This window comes from Corvus hawaiiensis, chromosome 12 (assembly GCF_020740725.1).
Source record: "Corvus hawaiiensis isolate bCorHaw1 chromosome 12, bCorHaw1.pri.cur, whole genome shotgun sequence".
In the NCBI taxonomy this organism is placed as follows: Eukaryota; Metazoa; Chordata; class Aves; order Passeriformes; family Corvidae; genus Corvus; species Corvus hawaiiensis.
The window spans coordinates 19,627,088-19,650,006 of NC_063224.1; the positions used below are offsets into that span (position 1 = coordinate 19,627,088).

General features: G+C 41.5%; 1 long non-coding RNA gene across 1 annotated transcript in view; it reads left to right on the forward strand.

Moving 5' to 3' along the window:
- The first annotated feature begins 5,910 nt into the window (after positions 1 to 5,910).
- The window catches only part of LOC125332212, a 65,035-nt gene continuing 48,026 nt past the window's right edge, over positions 5,911 to 22,919 (forward strand). The window contains exon 1 of the long non-coding RNA XR_007206401.1: positions 5,911 to 5,974. This is a non-coding gene — a long non-coding RNA (uncharacterized LOC125332212). The remainder of the gene's footprint in view (positions 5,975 to 22,919) is intronic.

Consider the following 22,919-nt stretch of genomic DNA (forward strand, 5'->3'; position numbering starts at 1 on the left):
TTGGTCTCTGTGGATTTGCAAACTTTTTTCCCTCTGGCAAAGGATGTGTTTATTTACATAATATACAATGCTTATAAAAAGAAGAGGTTAAAAATAATGCATTGCCTAAATTTTTTTAGGCATACACACAAGATTCGTAAGGACAAGTCTCAGCAAAAGGAGTGAGCCAAGAATGTAAAATACTCATAAAATACAAAAGATTGGCAACAAAAGTAGTTTTGGGTTATTCAATATGAAAGTCTTTGTGATGTATCTTGCCTTCTCATGTTAGTGGTTTAAATGCAGTAATACCCGTCCTTAAAGCACAGATACTGTGCTTGGCATGGCTGCCTCTGACCAAAGTTGCCAATCACCCTTAGTTCACTGAATTTCTCCAGGAATTGATGCTGACAATTAGTTAGTCAGCAGCAGCCAGCGGGGTCTGCTCCCATCTGACTCACACCGTGTTTAATTGATACTGATGGAGGAGGGAATTCTTTCACAGGAAATTAGAAACTGCTCATGAATGCTGTGCTGAAGGAGGCCCCTTTGCTTTGTGGCAATGTCCTTGGAGGTGTTTAAGAAAGCCTGGTCTGGGTGACAGGGTGGTGCTGGGTCCCAGGGTGGACTCGATGATCTCAGAGACCTTTTCCAACCTGGTTAATTCTGTGGCTCTGTGATGTTGCCCAGCCCAGGCAAGAGCAGGGGACATTCCCAGACAGAGGGTGTGTCCTTGGGAGGGGCATTTCCAGGATGCACATCAGGTTAACTTACTTTGGGACACTGAAAAAAACTCCAGCGAGCTCTCAACCACCTCGGCCATGCAGTCACTAATCCAGACAAGCTCAGGAGCCATTTTTAAGAAGCTGTTACATTTCCCAGTCTTAAATCTTTTAAAGATGATGATTCACAATCTTTATTCATTAATGGGTATCTGATTCATTGCTGGTTATAGGGGAAATAGATTTTTATATTGGAGCATAATTGTTCAGATTGCTTTATAAAGACCGTGCAATTACTTCTATTATTGATGTCTATTTGGAAGGTTTACAAGTCATCTGCAAAGCCCATAACCTGCCAAGTTACAGCATTAGGGCAATCACTAAAGTGATATAAAGTGGTAATTTTTAATTTATGAAAAGGTTTTTCTTTAAAAAAAAGAAGTTTTAAAGCACTCACAGCTTTTCAGTAGCGTATAGAGCTCTAATTTTCATTTAAAATTGAGACGTACAATAATTTTCTGTTGGTTTAAAGAAACTGGATTATTCAGTCACACATTTCACAGTCTTACATACTGATTTTCACAGGACAAAACCTGCAATGTTTGCAGGTAATCAACAAAATATTACAGGGAAATAAACTCTGCAATAAATTTTTTCCTTCCCTCAGGGTAGGGATGAAAAATGCCTAATTTTCCTATGAAAAGGCATTTCAGAATTTCCATCAGCACTTTTTAAAGTTAAATGGCTTATTCAGGAGCAGCTTATATAAAACCAAGTATTAATTTCAAAAGTTTCTCTGTGTAAGAGTTAAGCAGACTGATTCAGATGGAATCATGACAATCCAGTGCCATTAGTCCTCAAGGCCACATTTGTTGCATCTTCCCTTGGGAAGAAACTTCTGCCATGACTGGATTGGGAACGTGCTGCTTCCTGCACAGTAGAGACATGGATCATTCCTTAGGGAGAGCTTTACAAATCCCTTTGTGAACGGTCACTGGCTACAGGCTGACTTCTCTTAGTGGCTGAGTGATGTTTTGGGGTTTTTTTGGTGTTAGAGCACATTTTCTTAATTTGCCTGATGATTCCAGGGATTTAGCATTTTGCTGGGAGAGCTGAGCTGACCAATGGCACCAGATTGTTCCTGTTCTTTGCCATTTCAAGATTAAAGAAACTGGCTGTTTTGGGATACTTTCATTCATCATCATCATCATCACCATCATAAATATAATACAAAAATGTAAAACCAGGTATTATTATTACTGTTTTGTTTTGTTTTGTTTTGTTTGGCTTTGCTTTGCTTTGTTTTGTTTTGTTGTTGTTGTTGTTTGGGGTTTTTTTATTATTCCAATAATTTGGCCCCAAATACTTTGTTGGGCTTTCAGCAAGTCTTTGGCAAGCAGTAACTCTTAGTTGTCCCTCTGTAGGTGTCCACTGTAGGTGTCTGTTGCAGAGCCTGGGACTGCTGAGCCAGGATGTTCCCAGTTTTGGGTGTTCTGAGCTGAAGGAGTTTATGCCAATGATACTATGAAGTAATTATCTGAGAACAGATTTGTCCTGGTAACAAGGACAGAAAGCTTTCCCTGTTGTTATGAAGTGATTGCTAGAAATCACTGCTCCTTCTGAGCTGCAACATGTGTAGGGAGTGGGTGAAAACTCAATGTTAATACCTGGAATTTTATGGGAAAAAGGAAATCCATGAGAAGATTTCAGACAGCCCCTGTCTTCAAAATCTGTTTGTGTCTAAAGGCCAGACAGTTCAGCTTAAAAAATGCTAACTATAAACTCGTAGAAAATGGAGAATTCTTGAAGCCAAGTGATTTTTTGTGGGATTCTGATCTCCCTTTTCAAATACAAAACCTCTGTGTAATGCTGAGTGTGACTGAAGTATAACATTTCTCTCTATAACACTGAAAACTCCAAGTAGCTGAGTAAAATCCCCTTGTGTCAGGCAAGGATTGATGGTCTGCATCTGAGCGATGGTGTGGAAGCTTTATCTCTGTCCCCTTTGATAGGGTGTCCCTGAGGTTTCCATCTCTGGCATTCAACCCTCATATGCATTTGGACACTCGATTTTCATAATGTATTTTTTACAGTTTTGATGACAACTCTATTTCTGTTCCATGTGTTGCTTTTTTACTCTCCAGGGCTTGTTATTTCTTTCCCATGATGATCATTCAAATTTTGTAAGAAGGGAGTTCACTCAGTGTGAAGACATTTTTTGGTTGTAAAAGCACAAAACAGGGAGCCAAAGTCCTCCATGAGTTACACTCAGGAGATGTGACTGACTAAAGCTATATTTATGTGAGCAGAAAGCAGCTGAACCTCTGAACATCCAAAATGCTGCTGAGGCTCTTCACAGTATTCTCTTCCTTCCATTGGAGCCCTGATGGAAATTTCCATTTTCCAGCTCTGCAGAGTTCCCACTACTTTAACAGTAACTGTGGAAATGTAGTTTGTCTAATTCTAACTTTTAAAACAATGCTCTATGCATTTCTTGTTTAATATTAATACAACTGATTGATATAAAATGTCTTACCTTCTGTTATTGTCTTCTGAACTACTAATTGATGTCAAAATGGAAGTATTAGGAGGGTGGGGAGGAAGTGTCATATCTGCTTAAAAGATAGCCTGAAGTGTATAGATAAATAGATATATTTCATAAATACAACAGTAAGAGACAGCTTAAAGTATATTTATATGAATTTTTTGTTGCATTTCTTTGAATTGGGGAAAAAATGCTCTCTTTTGTCACAATTTTCTCTGAGGCTCTGAGGACTGTGAATTGTTTAGAGGCAAAGTTAGAGAGTAACTGGAGCAGTGAATGAAACCTGTCTGTTTTCTACCACAGTTTAGACTGGTCAAAAAGAACTGCTCTTATGTGTGAGTCTAGGTGGGAGATACAGAATGTGAAGATCCCTAACTTAAATTTGTGCTTTTTCAGAACCTTTGGCAGCACCCATAGCTTTGCTCTGATGCTCTGGTGCCAGATACCACTTTCCAACATCCTTATTTCTGTGTTCTTTTGTCTGGTGTTTCACCTCCAGGGGGGGAGCACAACAGGATTAATGAGATAATCTTGTCTTCTACAAGGCATTGGAAATGGCACGTGATGGGATGTATTAATATTGCCTTTAGCCTAATGTACAAAGGATTGTAAACATTAATTCTGTGATAGATTTTACCTCGTCATATTTAACTCAAATGCAGATTCAAGCCAACAGTTGTGCAGAAAGAGAAATGGAACAAGTGGAACACCCCTAGTTCACAGCTCAGAGGGCAAGTGTTCAGTTAAAGCACAGCTGGATGCCTCTGAGCTCGTGTCAATGCACAGCTGTCACACAACTATGCTGCCAGTAACTGCACTGCCTGCTCTGCCTGAGCACCCAGACTCTGGGCTTTGGGTTTGCAGGGGATCAGGGATGAAATCTCAGCCAAGGACACCAATTTATGCATTCAGCTTACTTGCTGTTGTATGGCATCCAAGATTACCCCTGTTTTGCTGGAGAACTGGGGAGCATTGGCCCTGGCTGGTTTATGGCGTGTGTCTCTGAGAAGGCCATTGATGACATGGTTCTGACACTGTTGCTGAAGGCTGTGCATCCACGTCACTTGGGATTTTTCGGTACTGCAGCTGTGTCTGAGTGTTTGTGTCCTGGAAGTGTGTGTGGACTCTGCATGGGAAAGCACCAGTTAAAGTTCTGTCCACTTGAACAACACTTGAAAGACCCATTTGTCATGTAGTTTTTCTTGCATATTTATTCAGAGTTTCAGCTGGAAGTGACTGAGATCTATAAAGCCCAGGCTGACTGAGCAGAATGTGTGCTGGCATTTCAGAGTGACTTTCCTGCTCTCCCTATTTGCACTGGCTTCACCCTTAGAAGAGCCAGAAGCTGTGCTACCATAAATGTCTGAAATCCTGCTGAAGTCTCTAAGCCATCCTGCAGAAGGGCACCCAGCCCTCTAAAAGCAAGGAAGACTTGAGCAGAGTCTGTGGCTACCACAGACTATTTTTTAAAACTAATTTCACAATAGAAATTTCCCGTATTTTTTAAAAAGAGCAATACTCTCTTAAAGACTGAAGATTTTTGCTTTTTTAAAAAAATCTCTGGATATTTAAAAATTATGTCCTCCTGAGTATAAAAGTGGTAGTGTTCCAGTACTCTGGTGAAACTATTAACCAAGCTCCCCAAAGAGTTCCTGAACTCTCAAATAGGTTAAGTCATATCCACGGTTTGAAACAGCACTTGTCACACCAAATTTTAGTTTTAAGGTAGCTAATAGTAATATGGGATATGTCCACACAGGATTCTGGTTCCAGAGTTATGCACAGCAGGATTTGCCATCTCTAAACCAGCAGAGCCGTGTCTGATATTGCAGCACCATATTGTTGGGTTTTTAAAGGCATATTTGTGAATAACCATAGCCAGAACTTGCCTGCTAAAGAATCAGCATTCCAATAACTTGTGCTCATGGGAATGGGGGATTAGTGAGTCTGATCCACCAGACAGAGCAGTGTTGAAGTGGAGGTATGAAAACACACAAGCACTTTGTTCAGGTGGTGAAAAATAAGTTACAGAAGCAGCATTCAGCTGCATCCCCCTGGCCCAATGAAAGAACAAAGTCAAGCTGTAACCAAAACACAGCATAGAAAAAGTGGGGAAGTAGTACCTGGTAAACTTCAATTAGCTTTCAAAATTTGTCTAAAATGCTCAAATAAGTGATCCAGCTGAACTAGAACAATTCTGTTTTAGTGGTGTGACTGCATATGAAATCAAAGCAGGTAGCTCATTTCACTACAAACTAAAAGAAAAACAATATCATCCTTTATCTATTTTGGCTAACTTTTTGTGTCTGTTCTGCAATTAATAGGCTAACAGCCTACATTTCAACCAATGCCTCTTAGGAGCAAGAGTGAATTCTCTCTTACAGTTAACTCTTAGGGAAAAGATGGCTCCTCATCTGTCACCTTACAATTTATTTTTTCCAGGTATATGGTGGAAATGGAAGAGCTGAACTAAGGACAAGAAGGAACTGTGTCAGCTGTGGGTAGAATGTCTAAACTCTGTGTCAATCAAAGGAACAAAGGCATCTTTCCAGCTTTTTGCTTCAGGAAACAAACAGCAGTTGTGAGTTACTTTGCTGCTGCCTCACAACTCGGAGCATGTGGGCAAGGGAGCTGGTTTGAAACACGATGCTGAGCACTGCGTGCTTTCAGTAAAAATATCCCAGCCCTTCCAGAAAAGAGGCAGGAAATCTACTGCTGAAATCTGGAGGTAAGGGGAGCAGGGGTGCTGTTTGCAGAGATGCTTGGTTTTGAGAAAAGATAAAATGGTTCAGGTTTTTCACCCTTTGCAATGAGTGAATAGGGCTTCTCTTGGTTTCCAGCAAGGAGAACGAGGGCTTCTACCAAAAATGTGTTTCCAGTGCATCTACTTCTTAGTACAGATTCTTTCAACTTCTACAGTTCTAATTATGGACATTCTTTAGACTTTTATAGTTCTAATTATGGAAATATTTAAACTATGTCATTTACTGTGATTCCAATCTTTTGCCCGTGAGTTTAGAAATCTGCTAACCCACACTGTGCTCGCGTCTGCTGAAAAGTCCATTTTGGTCTGGTTCTGGCAAGGGAGGGCTCTCCCTCTGTGAGCCTAGGGAAGGTGAACAGCCCTGGCTGTGAGCCCGGAGCCCCCAGCCCTGGCTGACAGCGCAGGTGGCACAGGCAGCCAGAGCTGTTCCGTTCTCAGCCACCACCTGGGAGCACTCCCCTGCTCAGGGACACCAGTGTCTGTCTGTCTGTCCGTCTGTCACCTGCATGAGCTGGGGCTGTGGAGCATCTGAGTCAGTGTTAGATGTGTGTTTTATCAGTCATCTGGGCTGCTGTCAGCAGCCCTCCTTTCCCCCAGCACCTCGCACTGGGGATGAGAAAAGCCTCCCGAAGATTATGTGCTTGACAATTTGCATTGTACTCAAACAATGGTGCTCGTATCTGACACCAAGGTTTTTTAAAAATCTTGGAAATAAATGGATAAGTTTTAAATGTAAAAACAACAGTCCCATACTACTTTTTGATCTTTCATATTTGTGTCAATTTTTTCCCTTTAAAGCCTAAATTATAAGGGTATTTCAGACATTAATTATGAGTTGTCTGTAGCTTACATAATGGTATTCACCTTTTCTTGGCATTATTTCATGCTGAAATGAAGAGAATTCAGAATTATTTCCCTCTACTGGCCAACCTGCTGTCAGCTGCAGGTTGTGTCCAAGAATGCTCATTGCTTATTTCTCTGAACAATGTAATCATAAAACTTACGTATGTCAGTATACAAATAATACTTCCAGGTAAAACCAGACATCCAAGACAGTAGAAAAATAAAATAATCAAGGTTTTGACCTGTTGTTTTGTCATCAGTCTGGAGAAATTCTTGCTCATTGGGGTCACACAAGTGTAATGTATTGGGAGAATAGGCTTGGGTATTTAGAATGGATCAGACAGTTGTGGTTGCAACAATCACCCTTTGAAGTGAGGGTGCAAGGTGATAAGTCACTGGTAAAATGATTAGCAGTGTGAAGCACGGTTTGTTTATAAATAGGGACTCAGTGCACATCAGTGGTGTGAGCTGTGCCGCCGCGCTCTCTGTGTCCTGTGCAGACAGCCCTCAGCGCCCAGCAGCTCCGGGCAGGGACTGGGGAGCGCCCAGCCTGAGTCCAGGGGGCTCCTGGGCTGCGCTGCCCTTTCTCTGTGCAGTGCTGGGCTGCTCTGAGCTTCACCCAGGCTCTGCTCACGGCTTCCTCAGGGAGCTTTGCACCATCTTTTTGCACCATGCCTGCTGCTCAGAGCATCCTTGTGCACGTGGGCTGGTTTCCTCTCTGAGGTGCTTGCACACGGGAGGCTGTGGAAAATAGATAATAAGCAGTATTTGCTTACTTTGACTTGCTGGTCCTGCTGTACAGAGCCCGAGAGTCACTCCTCGGCAGACACCCTGCACTAGAGAAGTGCAGCAAAAGAATTTCTTCCACTTTAATTTCCTGTCAGGCTTTATAACACCAATAAATTGAGAGAAAGATGGTTTGTGACAACACAGTTCCTCTCTGATTATGGCTGCATCTCTCTTAAGCTTTCATATTTCGCTGTATTTTAGTACATTTTCTGACAAATGGCAGAATTAAAAATCACTGCCAAATTTCTAAGATAAGGTAAGGGGATTTTTCTCCCTCCCAAACCAGCTCATTGCTTTACTATATATTTTTCTGATGCCTGTGCTCTGGTTGACAGTGTAAGTGATGGCTCTCTATTAATTTTAATTTGGCCTATTTTCTGTTGTTTTCCCAAATAAACCAGTTCTGGCAGATACAGCACTAAAAGGTACATAATCTCCAACAGGCTTTCCCTGGAGCCAGACCAGACTGTGGAGACCATGGAAAAGGTAGAGAAGAAATCTGATAAAGCACAGGGATACACATACACAGATATATGAATATACATTGTAGGACAGCTTTTAAAATAAAAGGCAATTGTCCCCACTTACCTCAACCGTAAGTGTAGTAACCTTTCAATCCCTTTGTTTTCATTTATTCATTTAATTTTAGTGTTTCCATTGGAGGTCATGGTCCCTCCTCCAGCATTTGAAACTGTCAAATGCTAAAGGAGAGGGAGATTATGTACAGAGGAACAATTTCCTAGTTGGATTAATAGCCATGAATAAATTCATTAGTGTGTCTTAGGGGAGAAAGGCTGAAGGACTGAGTGTTTCCTTGATGACCAGTGGATTCTACCATCAGGGAAGAGCTGAAATGCAGAGGTATATGAAGATACTCAGCTGCAGCAATTGCTGCCCAGGCTTTGAATCTAATCTGGTCAGGTTTTTAATCCTTTAGAAGTAATTAGGAAATTAATTGCATTCTGTAGTCTTAAAGTATACCTTGGGTATGCTCTGTTAAAATAGGACAAGTTGGAATCACCCTACTTCCAGCCTTAAGCAGCCTTAATGCACTGGTATTTAGGACCAGATTTATTTCTAGAAGAAATAAGGCCTTATTCACAGACTTCTTGTGAAATTAACTTTTAAAATTATTTCAAATATTGGCAAAATGTCCATAACACTGATTTTTTTCCCCTGGTACATTTATTGCCTAGATTGGCTACAAAGTCATATTAAAAGGCAATATGGGCAAGAAACTTCAATGAAAAGTTTTAAAGTACAGCTGGGGATCAGTTTTTCTGATGCTGAGCCATGGATTTGTTTTTGCTGTGTTTCTTTACCTTCCCGCTCTGTGCCTGTCCTGGATAATACAGGCTGCTCTCTTTGGTCTGTGAATGGTGCCAGGTGCAGGGAGCAGGGACTTTCTGAACTGGAGGCATTGGAGAGCAGCAAAGCCCACACTGGACACAGAATTCCAGATGTGTCACCTTACAAGGCCTCTTCTCTCTTTGAAAGTTGCCCCTCCAGAGTGTCTGCTTGTTCCTGTCTCCTTGTGTTATGTTTTCCTAGGTAAAAGTGGATTTGCTAGTTCGGTCTCGTATTTAATCAGCTGCACGTGACATGGTTGTCATGGAAATGATAATCTTCCTTTGAAAAATCTTACCAGTGATGTGAAGGTTTTAAGGATGGGAAAACGAAATTACATTCCAGATTCTGTATGTATTGTGGTAAACTAGGTCTGATCTGGGCAGCATTCCTCAAGCTACAGAACATTTACCATCTATACACCTTTCCTTGAGGCTTGGCTGCGACTACAATGGTAAATATCAGAATTACAATTCCCTAGAATGTTGATAGCAATGACTGAACCAGGTGCTGCTGCCAAAATGTTCCTGTTCTGTTACCCTGCTGTACCGAAGTGATGTGAGGTAACACAACGAGGGCTCTGCCCACACAGGAGACTCTAGTGCTGTTTATGGCTTGTAGAATTGCACTAGAGGTACATTCTGTTTTAAAAAATGTGTTTGGATAAGGATATCTGCAATGTGAATAAATAGTGGACTTCCATCTTCCAGAAGGGTGAATTGGATATTGGCCATTAATACCACATTCTCTTACTAAAAATATATATACATATATATGTAGGTATATATGTGTGTGTATATATGTCCTCTCCTGGTCATTAAATGAGGAAAGACATCAAAGTCATCCCATGGTTACATTTCACTTCTAGTTAATTCAATTCAAAATTATTTTTTTCAGTTACATTGAGTATCAAACTATCAGACATCTTAGGACTTCTTGAAGTGACAAGTGCTTTAGACCCCAGCAAAAATTTGGAAAACCTCATGTGATAGCACAGTCTCTATTTTCTAGGTTAGTTATCCCTCCAGTGAGTACAAATGTCCAGTGGGATAAATATATTCCCTATCTTCAAGAAGAGCCACAAGAACTCTGACAGCACCTGTGTGCAAAAGTAGTCATGTAAGCTAAAGATCATGAAAGTTTCTCCAAGCCTGTGCGCCCAAAATAGCCCAGGTTTGGTATCTGAAATCAAAGGGCTGCTATAAAAAGATGCCTGGATGCCTGTGGAGTATCCATGCCATCCGTCAGGGGGTTATTTTTGGCCTGAGCGTTGACACTGCCACTTAGAGTCACAGCAGCCAGAGGGGCACTGAGCCGTGAGCTCCAGGAGCGCTGCTGCTCCCAGAGCACCGCAGTGCTCACGTGAGGAGAGCCGGGGCACGTCGGGGGCTGAGAGCTCTGTATCTCGGAGAAGGAATGGTGATTATATAACTGTGGCACTCGTGCTGAAGTCTTCCAGGATCTGCATTTCCCAGAGCAGCTCCAAGCCCTGCGCATGGTGACCCTTCGTGTGGGCCAGAAGGGCAAGATGCTGCAGTGTTTATCAGCAGGGCTGTGTAAGTGTCACAGGACGTGGTCACTACCCATGAGCAGAGATGGAAGGCTCTCTCTTATCACAGCCTTTTTCGACCCCCATACTTGAACTCTGGTGCAGCTGGGGCTTTTTTTGATAGTTGAAGTAGAAAGCTGTGTTTCCAAAAGAAGTTTGCCCACTTTTTTTGTCCTCAGTACCATTGTATTTGAGGGCTCTGCAATCTTATCCTCAAGAACCCCTGCAAATACTTTTCAGGCAGCAAACTGAGGCTCAGACAAGCCAATTACTTGTTCAAGGTCACAGAGGCAGATGTGAAGGTTCCCATAGTGTGGCTGTCCTCGGCAGGACTGCCAACGTCTGACAAAAGGTGTCCTCTGGTAGAAGACTTCACTCTGATACAGAGGCTGGGAGGTTTTATTTTGCTGGGCTTCTGGAGTGGGGATTTATCCAAATGTCCTCGTCTGGCCAGGATGTTCTGCAAATCCAGGGTGCCATTCCAGCGTGCTGGGGATGAAGGTGTAAGAGTGGGAGCAGAGAGCAGAGCTCTGCTGCCTGCTGGCCCTGCTCTGCCTGCCTGGGAAAGGACTCTGGGCTTTAATTGCACAGGACTTGTACAAGGCAGTATCTAGGCCTTTTCCTACTAGTTGAAACTAATAAACTACCCATCTTCACATTCCAATTTCTGGCTGAGGCTGAGGAAGTTGAGGAGGGGCCTCAATGCATAACAAATGGACAAACCCCAATTGATGATGCCAGCGAAAATATTTTGCGTTGCATATAAGATGTGGATATTCTGCTTTCAGGATATGGAGTTAAATGCAATATTTTTGAGGAGTCATAATCCATTTTTATACACATTCTTGCATTCTCAGAGTGGCCCGAGCCCCCTCAATTCATTTATTGTGGCTCTATTCAGGTTTTGCTCTGTTCCTGCTCTTCTTTTTTTCCTTTTAATAAGTTTTCTAAAAAAGGCTCTTCCTTAAACAAGGCTTTCCTCAGGAGCCAGCATATCACATCTTTTTCCACTGGATGCACTGTGATGAGTTATTCACTACATCTTGTCAGGACACAGTTTGATCTGGCTCGGAGCAGGGTTTGAAGAGCCCCCTGTGATTGCACAGATGGTCTGGGAGCTCTGGGGGACCATCACTGGTTGGTCATGTTCAATTTATACCTCTCTGTTTCTGGCAACATGCCCACCACACACAGACACTTTCCACAGGAAAATGTCAGGAAAATGACAAGAAACAAAGTCTGTGGGAGATTCCCCTCTTTCCCACAGTTTATTAGGCAGACACAGTGTTCTGCCCAAGTTCTGTCTTTCTGCAGGGCTCTGTTTTCATTTAGAGCCACACTCGTATCGCTTCTGCATCTCTGGTTTACATAGGATCCTCTTTGAACATGGAAAATTGCATCCAGTCGTTGCATATATCACTCTGTGTTTGCCTCCAGCCTCAATGTTACCATCTTTAAAATGATGTCAAAAGTGCAGCTTTCTTCCTTAAGAAGTGATTAAATAGACTAAAATAAATCTTAGTAGTGTAAATGCAGCGTGCTTCTGGTACAAATGTGAAGCAACTCTACCAAAATTGGTCAACTAAAAGGATCCAAAATCAATTTAACCAAAGGAAAATTAGACTTTGAATACTGCTGACAACAAATTTTCTGTTGTAGGTCCGTAATGCAAATCTTTTTCTGCACAAACACTGAGAAATTTAAACGAGTCTGAAACAAATGCCATTAATTTGTACCTGAATTCTTGTAAAACGAAACCCCCGCCAAGTTTCCAGAGAATGTGTTTGATAAGGATTAGGCATCCTTGTGACCTTACTAAACACTCTCCTAGTGTGGGAATAGATCTCGCACGCTGTGCCCAGTAAGAATAGTAACGCTGCTAACTTTGTCCCAGATAGCTAAAAATGGGCTCCTTCACACCTTGGGGGAGCTGCTGCAGGGCCCAAGGGCTGGGGTGCCAGACTCAGCATGGGAGGCGGGAGGTTTGATTCAAAAATGGAGGGGTCTGAGATGAAAGGGCTCGAATAATGACTCCTGGGTAATTAAAACTGCCTAATCTGGCTCCTTGCTGACTCTAAAGTTACTGCTGAGGGTTTGTGCTGCAACCCAGGCCATTAGTGATGGATAACTGGAGACGCGACCGAGGAGCTCCCATCGCCCTCTTCCCACAGTTTGGTGAGAGAAAAATGGCACTTCCCAGGTTAAAATTTGAGTGACATCACTAAACAAAAATACCAAAAAAAGCCCTCCCACATCATGCTGGGGTCTAGAAACAACCCCTTTTCTTCTTCCTCCTCTTCCCATTATTTTATATTTTTAATGCACTGAAGGGCTGCAGAAGCTGACATGTGGGTACAGAGACCAGAATGCTGCATTAATTAACAGTTTGATAGGAAATTTTGTTAACTCCCAGTTTCTAAATCAAGCACAGAAGTTGGGGTTTTTAATTCTAGTAGTATAAACTCTGCTTTGTAGCAGGTTTAAGGCATTTCATGAAATGTTACAGTTAAGCCCAGGTATGTTACTGTGTGAGCCTATTATTGAGGATGACTGTGCAGACTCTGTAGCTGTATTTTATTGTTAGACTACAAAGTTCACTTCATAATGAAGAGTGCAATTTGTTCTTGGATTGGTTAGCTAACCAGCAAACCAGTGAACAGAGTTTCACTGTTTCACTAAAATAGACTGTGAAATAATAATAGTCCACTTCTGAAATTAATGAAGATTATGAAGTCTAACAGAAGGCACTGGCATGAAAATGGTCATTGTTGGTTATATTTTTGAATAGACTTGACCCAAACTTGTGTCTGTATTTGATGTTTCAGTGAAAACCTGTGATAACTCAGTGATAATAAACTTTTTAATAGAATTAAGAATCTTCTTTGCTTTTGACAAAACTCAGCCAAATTTTCACAATGGCTCTTCTTGAGCCTGACTTTCAGAAATTCCTGCTTCAGGAGCAATAAGCCGTTTGAATATTAAGAATAAGCTCTGCCAGTTGACCTATTTCAAAGCATAAGAGTACTTCAAGTTTACATGGCATAAGAAAAGAAATAGATGCAGGTGTTTACAGTGTATTTGCATTGAAAACATGGATGCTGAGTGAAAGATGTATTTTGCCTTTATATCCATGTAGCTCTCCTGCTAAGTTGCTTTTCTTGTGGGTTATCAGGTTTTTAAATGTCTGAAATACCTTAAGTCCCAGATTTCTTATTTGGTTTTTTCAACGTGCAAGTGTAAGAAATTTGTTATGTTTGCAACACAAAACAAGATTTCACTGAAAGTTCCTGTCCCGTGGCTGAATGGAGAGCAAGGTACTGTATTTTGTCAGAAATTTGAAAGCATTTTGTTGCTTTCAAGAAATTTTAAGTTGACATTGAAATATTGAAATTCAGGTATTCTTGTCTAAATTATTCACACAATTATTCCCTCACACTTTCTAAAATATATTGTCTCAAACATCAGAAAAATCTCACTTTTCAAAGAAATGAGCGATTTATGTTGGGTTTTCAGGCTTTTTTTAAATGCAGCTAATATTTTGGGTTTTTTAAAAGATATAAATTATCAAAATTACCTGGCAAACCAAACAAAATTAACTTCTTTATTGTAAGGAATCGATCCCAATTTACCTCAGCTTTTCTATAGCTTTAGCAGCAAGATGCTTATTTTGCTAACAGTGGGCTTTAAAAAATATTGCTTGATATAATCCAGGCTATGCAGATATAATTTCCAACTGGAGTCTGCAGTGTTCTGGGAATCCTTGCACAATCTGGCAGGGGCTATAAATAGTTCAAGCACTCAGTGGCATGGAAGTGTGACTTGTGAGAGTCACCGAGTGCTCGCCACTGCCGAGCTGCCCACAGCCAGAGTGCTCCTGGCGGAGCTGCCAGCGAGGCAGGGAAGCTCCTGCAGCTGCAAGGTGACTTTTCAGTCTGAGGGGAGCAGGGCAGGAAGGAGGCTCCTGAGTAACTGGTTCCAGTCCTTTTCCCAGGCTGTTGGTGCCTCCGGTGTGGGATATCCCACAATGGGATCAGGGTGACTGCCCAGGAGGGGCCCCCAGTGATGGGCTCTGTTGAGTCCCTGCCATGGAACAGCTGAGCCTTTGCCACTCAGAGGGTAAAGAGCACGTAATTAATGAGTAATTCTACCTTCACCCCATTTCTGGGTGCTGTTTACAGCCACTGATTGATGGTAGAGATGTCAGGGCTCCCACAGGCAGGAGCTACGTGGAGACTACCCAGGGACCAGTGCCCAAGGGAAGGCACAGCTCCCAGAAGGAGGATTCCATTCCTTTCCAGGTTTCTCATCCCAGTCTTGCCAGACCTGGTGGCAGGAACAGGGAGAGGAGACAACAGCAGTGCAAGAATCAGCACCTGAGCCCAGATTTCTGTCTGGCTGATGGCTTGCTTGCTTCCTTTGTATTTGTTAGGCGCCAGTGTTTGAAGGGCATTTTGGAAGAAGAAGGTGCTCTTTCTGACTTTTTCAGATCTGTGATCCCAAGGTGTTTTCTGCCTTAGGTCTGTTCTTGTGAATCTTTCTGAACCTGTACAAACGACTTGCTTCTGCTGTTACTATGGAAATCTCTGAAATACAACTCCATTTTGTGTCATTTCACTTGCTTTGTCCATGAAAGACAATTGCTTCTTCTCATTACCTTCTGTGAGTCATCACTTTCTCTACTGTCAGGCCATCAAATAATTGCAAAAGTCTACAGTCCCAATAGCTGAAATGAAAAAAATCAGTCTTTCTTACCTATTTTCTCCAAAACTCCAAATTTTCAAAAGACCTAATCCTAAATGTTGCTGAAGTATAAATCAAATTGGAGGATGATGGGGAGCTGGGCAAGCAGAAACTCATTCCCGTATCCTGGCTTTCTGAAGGTTTCACTGAAACAACGAGATTGTAAAAGCAAGAAAAGAGCAGAAGAAGGGCATTTTGGGTTTCTGTCATCCCCTCTGAATGAGGGGAAATGTTATTCTGTAGCTAAACCATTACCAGGAGGCAGCCCCTCTTGGGGATTTACAGTGAGATCACCACAGGAGGGGAATCCTGAGCCTGACATTTATGTCCTAGCTCCAGTGCACCCCTTTCCTTCCCTGCCAGGAAAATTTTGTGTGGCTGCACCACTTGTCTTCACTATTTCTATTCTAATGGGCCTCTTGAGCTCACTGGCATTGGTTTTACTGAGAGCAGAGCTTATCCCTCTGCTGCTCACATTGGTGCGCTTGGGCACAAATCCAACTCGAGTGGGAACAGGAGACCTTTCCTGCAAACTGCAGGACTCAAGGGTGCTACAAGGTACATGGAAACTCCAAAAATAAGTTTGAAAGGAGTTTCCAGACACATGGTTGCAACTGGGAGGAATTTTGGTATTTTTCACAGGTCAGCGTTGCTTTGATAAAGTGCAAAGAGAATCAGCCACCAACTTGAAATGGCTCCTGCAAAAGTCCCACCTCTAGAAAGGAGAGCTTGTACATAAAGCACAGTTCTAAGCTACTAGGAAAGAGTCATTAAAGAGATATGCAAGTTTGCTTCTTAAGTGGGTATGATTTACAATTTTTTAAAATAAATCAAATAAATACTTCATTATTTTGAAGGCTTGGAAGCCCCAAGAAACATTTGTAGAGCCATTATTAGCAGTGGCCCTTAAGACTGAACTGTCAACCCTCTTCTTTAGATCCAGCCTGTTCCAAATCAGAAAAGAAGTATTTTTGATGAATTCAGTAAAAATAGCAGACAACAGGCACCTACCTATTTGTTAGAGTGTCACACACCATTCAGGTTTTATATCCAGATATACATTTTCTGGGGAATTTGAATCTGCTTTCCACCAATATCCAGGAAAGGTAAAAATGTAAAAAGAGAATAGGAGCCAGACCCAGAAAATCTTCACCAGGCCTTCCCATGGTGCACACTGAACTTTTTTCCATCTTTCGTCAGTGCTTCTGGAAAACTTGCAGACAGCAAAGCGTCTTACACTCTGGAGGTCACTGTCCCTGGAATTTCTCAGACAGGATGGTAACAATGGTCTCTTTGAGGACAGTGACTTCAGCCACTGGATTCTCACTGAAAGAAATGAGTCCAATGATTCTTTCCCAGATTTGCCTTCTGAGATAAGGAGAAATCAGCTGAAGCCCTAGGAGAACTCCTCTGAACTCATGGAAGTTATAATCACTGACAGTCATTTTCTGTGTAGCTTAGCTTCTTATGAAAATGAGATTTATATTATCATACTATTAGCAATAACATCATTCTATTTCCCTGGAAATGCTTTACACTCATGGGATAATTTTAGCCAAAGCTGACAAAAAATGTGGAAGACTGATTCATAATTAGGTTCCTATAAAACTGAAGGCTGTGCAGAAGAGAAAATCTGTGCTAAGTGAGGGGAGGAGAGGGACACCCTGAGTGCCACACCCTGCTCAGCAGGGCCAACAGGCCACCCCACAGGCAGGGACATTCTAGAACATATGGAGAGAAATGTGTTAATGCAACGGTGTAGGCAAGCATTCATGGAGATGAAGAACACACACTGACAGAAAGCAGCCCTCTTGTCATTTCCAGGGCTCACAGAAGAACTTGTCTTCCAGCAGTGGAGATTTCAGAAGGTTGGAGACCTGCAAAGGTGCTGGAATTTTTCCCCAGAACTACGCTTTGACTGTTAGCAAAAAACCAGTTTGGTCAAGCAGTAAAATGAAAAGCTGCTTTTGAAAATTTGACACAGATGTTTATCCTCAGTAATTTGGGCTTTCCTTTGGCAAGACACATGCATCTATCCTGAAATATATATTAGCAGTAAACAGTTGTTTATGTACCTTGCTGTATAGGATCCAAATACTATAAAGAGGTGCGCATAATAGTCTTCACTACAGAATAATTAATCTCCTGAATTACTACAATCTTGATTCTAGCAGCTTTACAGAAATAGTTTTTTTAAGATCTTGGTAGAAAACCTTAAGTCTTTTTAAACTCCCATCAAGCTGTACCCTTGGCAGAAGTCAATATCTTGGCTTGACATGCAGTACTGGAAGTGTGATTCCCAGAATAGCCTGTGGCTGCCAACAGGCTGGTATCTAACTGGAACAGAATCTTTTCCATTTTATCAGGCATATGATTTTTCAAAGAAGCTCAGTTGGTTGCTGTAACCACATGAAAGGCTCCCTGCATGAGGCAGGAATGGGCACTAAAAATTCATTAGTGCTAAAAGAGACCAGGGTTAACCAGGGTTATTGAAACGAAGTCTCTCTTTTTGATGTTATTATACCCAGCTTGGGGAGTCTACATCACATTTATAGTACATTGAGTCTTTTTGTGTTTTGCTGAGTGTCTTTAGCAATGGTGACATCAGAGATTGTCTCTGTCCTTTATCAATTCTGGCTGTGCTCAGACTGTAGTTCACCCAGGTTCTGTTTGAAGCAGGACCCAAGCCAGAGTGGATTTCTTCCTTCACTCAATGAGCCATGACTGCTAAGAAACGCCTCTTCAGAAGTATTGTTTAGCCAGCATTTAGAAAGGAAGGCCAGATCCTTGATGAGTAGCCCAGTTAATTCCTCCAGTTGCCTGTGTTTAGACTCATGGTCAAACCATAAACAACCATTTCATTTGATTTTTCAGAAAAAAAGAATGTGTCAGTTAACAGAAACCTCTAATGGACACAAGAAGTCAAACCCCAAATCCTATGTATTTGAACAGCCTTGATTTGTATCTCATCACCTTTATTTGACCTTTCTGTGTTCCACTGTTACAATTTTGGGGGAAGTGTTGGTTCCACAAAGCTCTCAGTGCTGTTTGTAGTGCCTGTGTGCTGTCCCAGCAGAGCAGCAGCGCTGCCGGCGCAGCGAACTGGGGCTGGTGGGGTGCCAGTCCCTCACTCCTGCGTGCCTGTGCTTTCAGCCAGAGGGAGAGTCCTGGGCTGGGGGCACACAGCAAAAGGGGTTGGGATTGAGCTGATCAATTGCTTATCATTTTGGGATCCTCTATTACTTGGAAACAATAATATTTCAATCTTACCCAGAGAACAAAACTCGCTGGGAGCTCGGTTACTCTGAGTAGCTTTAAAACAGATTTAAGTGTAAAGTACTTTCAATAAATTCTTCTGAAATGAGCAACATGCATTTCACTGAAGTGGGACTCACTTCCTGAATTTTTCCTCATTTTGGCAGCTTCCTGAAAAATATTTCTTCTTTAGGCCAGTGTCCTTGTGGAATCCTTAGGAAGGGAATCTCTGTGGACGTCACTGTGAGCACAGGCACCAAGTGCAGCTCCAGGCACCTGCTCTCAACCCAGCTGGAATCCTGTCCCAGAGATTTAGTGGGAAAATCCAGATGAATAGGCTCTTTGGGAGACTATCAGCTATGACAGAGATAAACTCACAATAAACACACAAATAGGCCATCTTATAATCAATAGGTTTCTATTTTTTCTGAAAGGATCCTTTTAAAAATGTAAAAATGCAAAGAGTTTACTTTGTTAAATCAGTGTTTCTTGATGTATAGAATAACTTTATAGGGAAAATGAGAAAATTATTTAGGTATTACATGGTTCATTTGTACACTGACATGTCACTGTGTTTCTTGAAGATTCCTAATTTACAGGAAAGAGCAAAAGAAATAATTTTAGGTTAAATTCAAGAAGGTATCTAACATAGATGTTTTGTGAATGTACCAGCATTAACCTTTTCCACTTTGGTGTTTTGTGGTTTTTTCGGGTGTTATTTCGAAGCGAGGTTTTCAAAGAAAATTTTGTGCAGCTGCAATGCTGCTTTTATCTGTTCTGCATGATATAAGGAGAAATTTTCGCTTTTGACTTCAAGGAAAAGCTCTGGCACTTGGGGCTTGATCCATGTATGAGATTATTAGTTCAAAGAGTATCTGCTTCAAGTAAAGTCACTCACAAAATAAGCAAAGACATTGTAGTATTTTTCTTTTCACCTGAGTAACAAAGGCTTACTGCTTTAACACATGTATGTTATGCTGTAACACAAAAGGGCTTCCTTTTTCTGTTTGTTCAAACTCCACAACATATTTATGTCCAAGTGTCTTCACAAACAGCTCTATTGAGTTCACATCCACTTTGTTGTATTTATGCAGGTAATTTATGTTTTGTATTGGATAATTCTTATCCATATCCTAAAATTAGACAAAAAAAGATTGTTATTGAAAGATATTAAATAAAGCCATTAGAGAATGGGGGCAGTGTGGACAGAACCTCCCCCAGCAAACAGGCAGGGCCATGTACAGGGCTATCTCAGAGAACAAATCATGGGCATACAAATGGGTTTATCATTACTCCAAAATGGAGATTTGTTAGCAGCTGGAGACTAAGGCATTCTAGAAAGTCACAGAGAATTGTTCCAGGAAGTCTCAGCTTATCACCAGCTTCATCCCTCAGCCACATGGCAAGAAAACTGCTCTGTGCCTTTCCTCAGCAGTGTCCTTAGGGACTGACAGTGCTGGGGACTGAAATATTCCAGGGTCAGCTCTCCTGAAATTTCACTATTATCCTTGGAAAGCTTTCCTAATGTCTAACCTGAACATTGTTGGGGCTTTTTTGCTGCCATTAAATCTCTTTTTTCTTTTCCTGTCCATCTGGGGAGTATTTCATTGTTTTCCCAGTTTTCAATGCTTTAAGCAAGACAACCCATTTTGTTCATTCTTGCACAGAATTTAAAAGATCCTTCATTGTAGCTCTCCTCTGAATTTTCTTAAACTCAGAAACAGTTTTCTTGAAGAATGGCCCTCAAAATTGGGGCCCAGAAGTTGCACCATTGCAGAGTAGAAGGTTCCTTCACTTAAACCTCTCAGCCTGTCCTCTCTCATTTTTGTGACTGCATTAGCAGTGTTGGCTCCCTGACTCACGTCCAGCTTGTGAGTCACTGAGGCTCCCAAGTTCAGCATTAATGTTCCCTCATCATTTATTCCCCATCTTTTATTTTTGCAGTTGACTATTTCTGTTTGGACCAGTATAGCACTTCTTGCTATTGACCTGTGTCTCTTTTCAGACATTTATTTTCCAAATTTATCCTGAGCACTTGCAGGCTCAGCTTACTGGCATTTGCAAATTTAATGAGGAGACTCTCTATTCCATCTTCCAAGTCAGCAATGAGAGCACAAACAGGATTTTCTGGGACAGAATCAAGCACAAGTCCTTCAGTTTTCTCTGAATCACTGGACTCTGCAGTCTCAATATCCTTTCCCTGCACACATCCTGCAGTAACTTAATCCAGAGGATACTTCCTTGTGTGGATGTTCCATGAGACAACAGCCAAGGCTTTACTGGAGCCCAGACATTTGACTCCCACTGCTTTTTCTCCATTCCCAGGGCCAGTTGTCTTTGAGAGAAGGGAATTAGGTTGTCTTGACAGAATTTGTTCTTGATGAATCCATGATGCCTGTGAATCTTTGGGTTTCCCACATCCTTTTATAAACTGTTGGAAAATATGTCAGTATTTTCCCAGGAATTTTAATTAATGAGTGTAATTTATAATTCCCCATCTGCTAACTGCTTCACTCTTTCTTACCATAAGAATTGTGTTTCTTTTTCTTTTTCCCCTTGGTACCCTTGTGTAGTATTTTTGAAAGAGAACTATTAAGAGCTGCAGAACTGCTTCAGTCACTTCATTAAATAACCAAGGATGACAAAGTTCTCCAAGTCCATATGAAAACTCCCTAATCCCTAATTTTCCTCTTCTAGATTAGGATCATACCCCTCCCTCACTGGTACTAATTATGATAGGCCCCTGCTGTTGCAACCAATCCTTTTTAACAGGGTGATGACAAAAGCTAATAAACAGCCCAGTCTTTCCTGGAGCTGCCATTTGTTGATCTGCTCCAAGTCAAGTACAGAGATTTTCCTTAGACTTTTTTTGCAAGCAGCATGTGGGTCACACTGACTCCCACTCCAGGAGATTCTGTTCTGGGAAATGTTTTTACTGCTGTTGTTCAGATTTCTTACAATGCAGTTATGCAAACTGTTTCCTTTTTGTCCCCCGGTGCCTGAAGTAAGATTTTGAAAATCTCTTTGGCCAATCCTAGCAAAAAACCTTTGTCTTGAACAGAGAACATAATTCAACAGGTACAATTTATATAATTTCTAAAACGTGGCTTTACTTTAGGCTACACACACTTAATTGTACTGTTTTCAGGTTACAGACAAAACTTTTCAGAGAGAATAAGCAAGCAGAAATTGGGAGATTATCTTCAGAGATCACGAATTTAATCACAGGATTGCTCACAAGACAGATGCTCAAGTAAGAGTCACGGGGAGGATGGAGACATACTCATCACTAGGCTAATGGCATCTTTAATTGCTTTCCTTACTTACAAAGAGAATTGAATCAGTGGAGAGAATTACAATTTAGCTCTGTTTATACCATGAACAAGTGTAGATCATATTTCATTTATTGTGAATAAGATAAGCTCCTAGGAGCTTATCACTTACATTCTCTTATAGTCTGGGAGATCCATCTTAAATTCTCCAATACATTGCAAAATATAAAATGCAATCATGTATGTATATAAAATATAATTGATGTCCCTTTCCACAAGAGTTCCAGCTGGTGTGGAATTATGAATGGCTTCAAGGCCAGATCTATTCCAAACATTTTGGACCTTGATCTCAGGAGCAGACTTTATATTCCAGTGCTGCAGCAGAGTTTGGAAGAGCAGCAGAAGGGATCTGGAGAGTCCCATACCGAGCAGGCAGCTGTGTGCTGGTTTTTAGGCAAGCAGTGGGGACAAGCTGGATCTCACACACCGAGTTGCAAGAGATTTCATTCTCCACACTCAGGGGGGATCTTGTCTCCATTCAGATGCCAAAGCTCTGATTCCCCTTCCAAACGATGCCCTTTGTGCCTGTTCACCCACAGAACAGAGCAGGGTTTCCTTTTTTGTCCTGAAAGGTTCCTTGAGAGGACAGGTGGTGGTGGTGTCTCCTTTTCTGGTAAAGGCAGCTGCTCAGGAAGGAGGTATGGAAATGTGTGTTATTCATTCTTTTTGCTTTAAATATGTCAGAGGGAAAGAGCTCAAGACTGATTTCCATATTCCCTATGCTACAGTGTTATTCTATCTTTATGCCTCTCTCAGAAAAACAGGGAAAACTAAAAATATCAGGCATCTCCAGATGGCTGAAAAGAATTCAGGATCACTGTTTTGGTGCTGGTTTTCAATTAAGCCCAGGTTTTATTTTAGGTACCAAAGGCCTGGATCCTCCAAGGTTTATCTTCCTAAACCCCATTTGACTTTCATGACAGTTTAATGAGAGTTAAGTGCCAAGTTACTCTCATAATTCTGGGCAAGCGAAGTCTTTGATTTACTCTGGCACTCAGTTTTGAGCAAAAGACCCTAGGCATTTTGCAATATCACCCCTGGAGTGGCAAGGTCC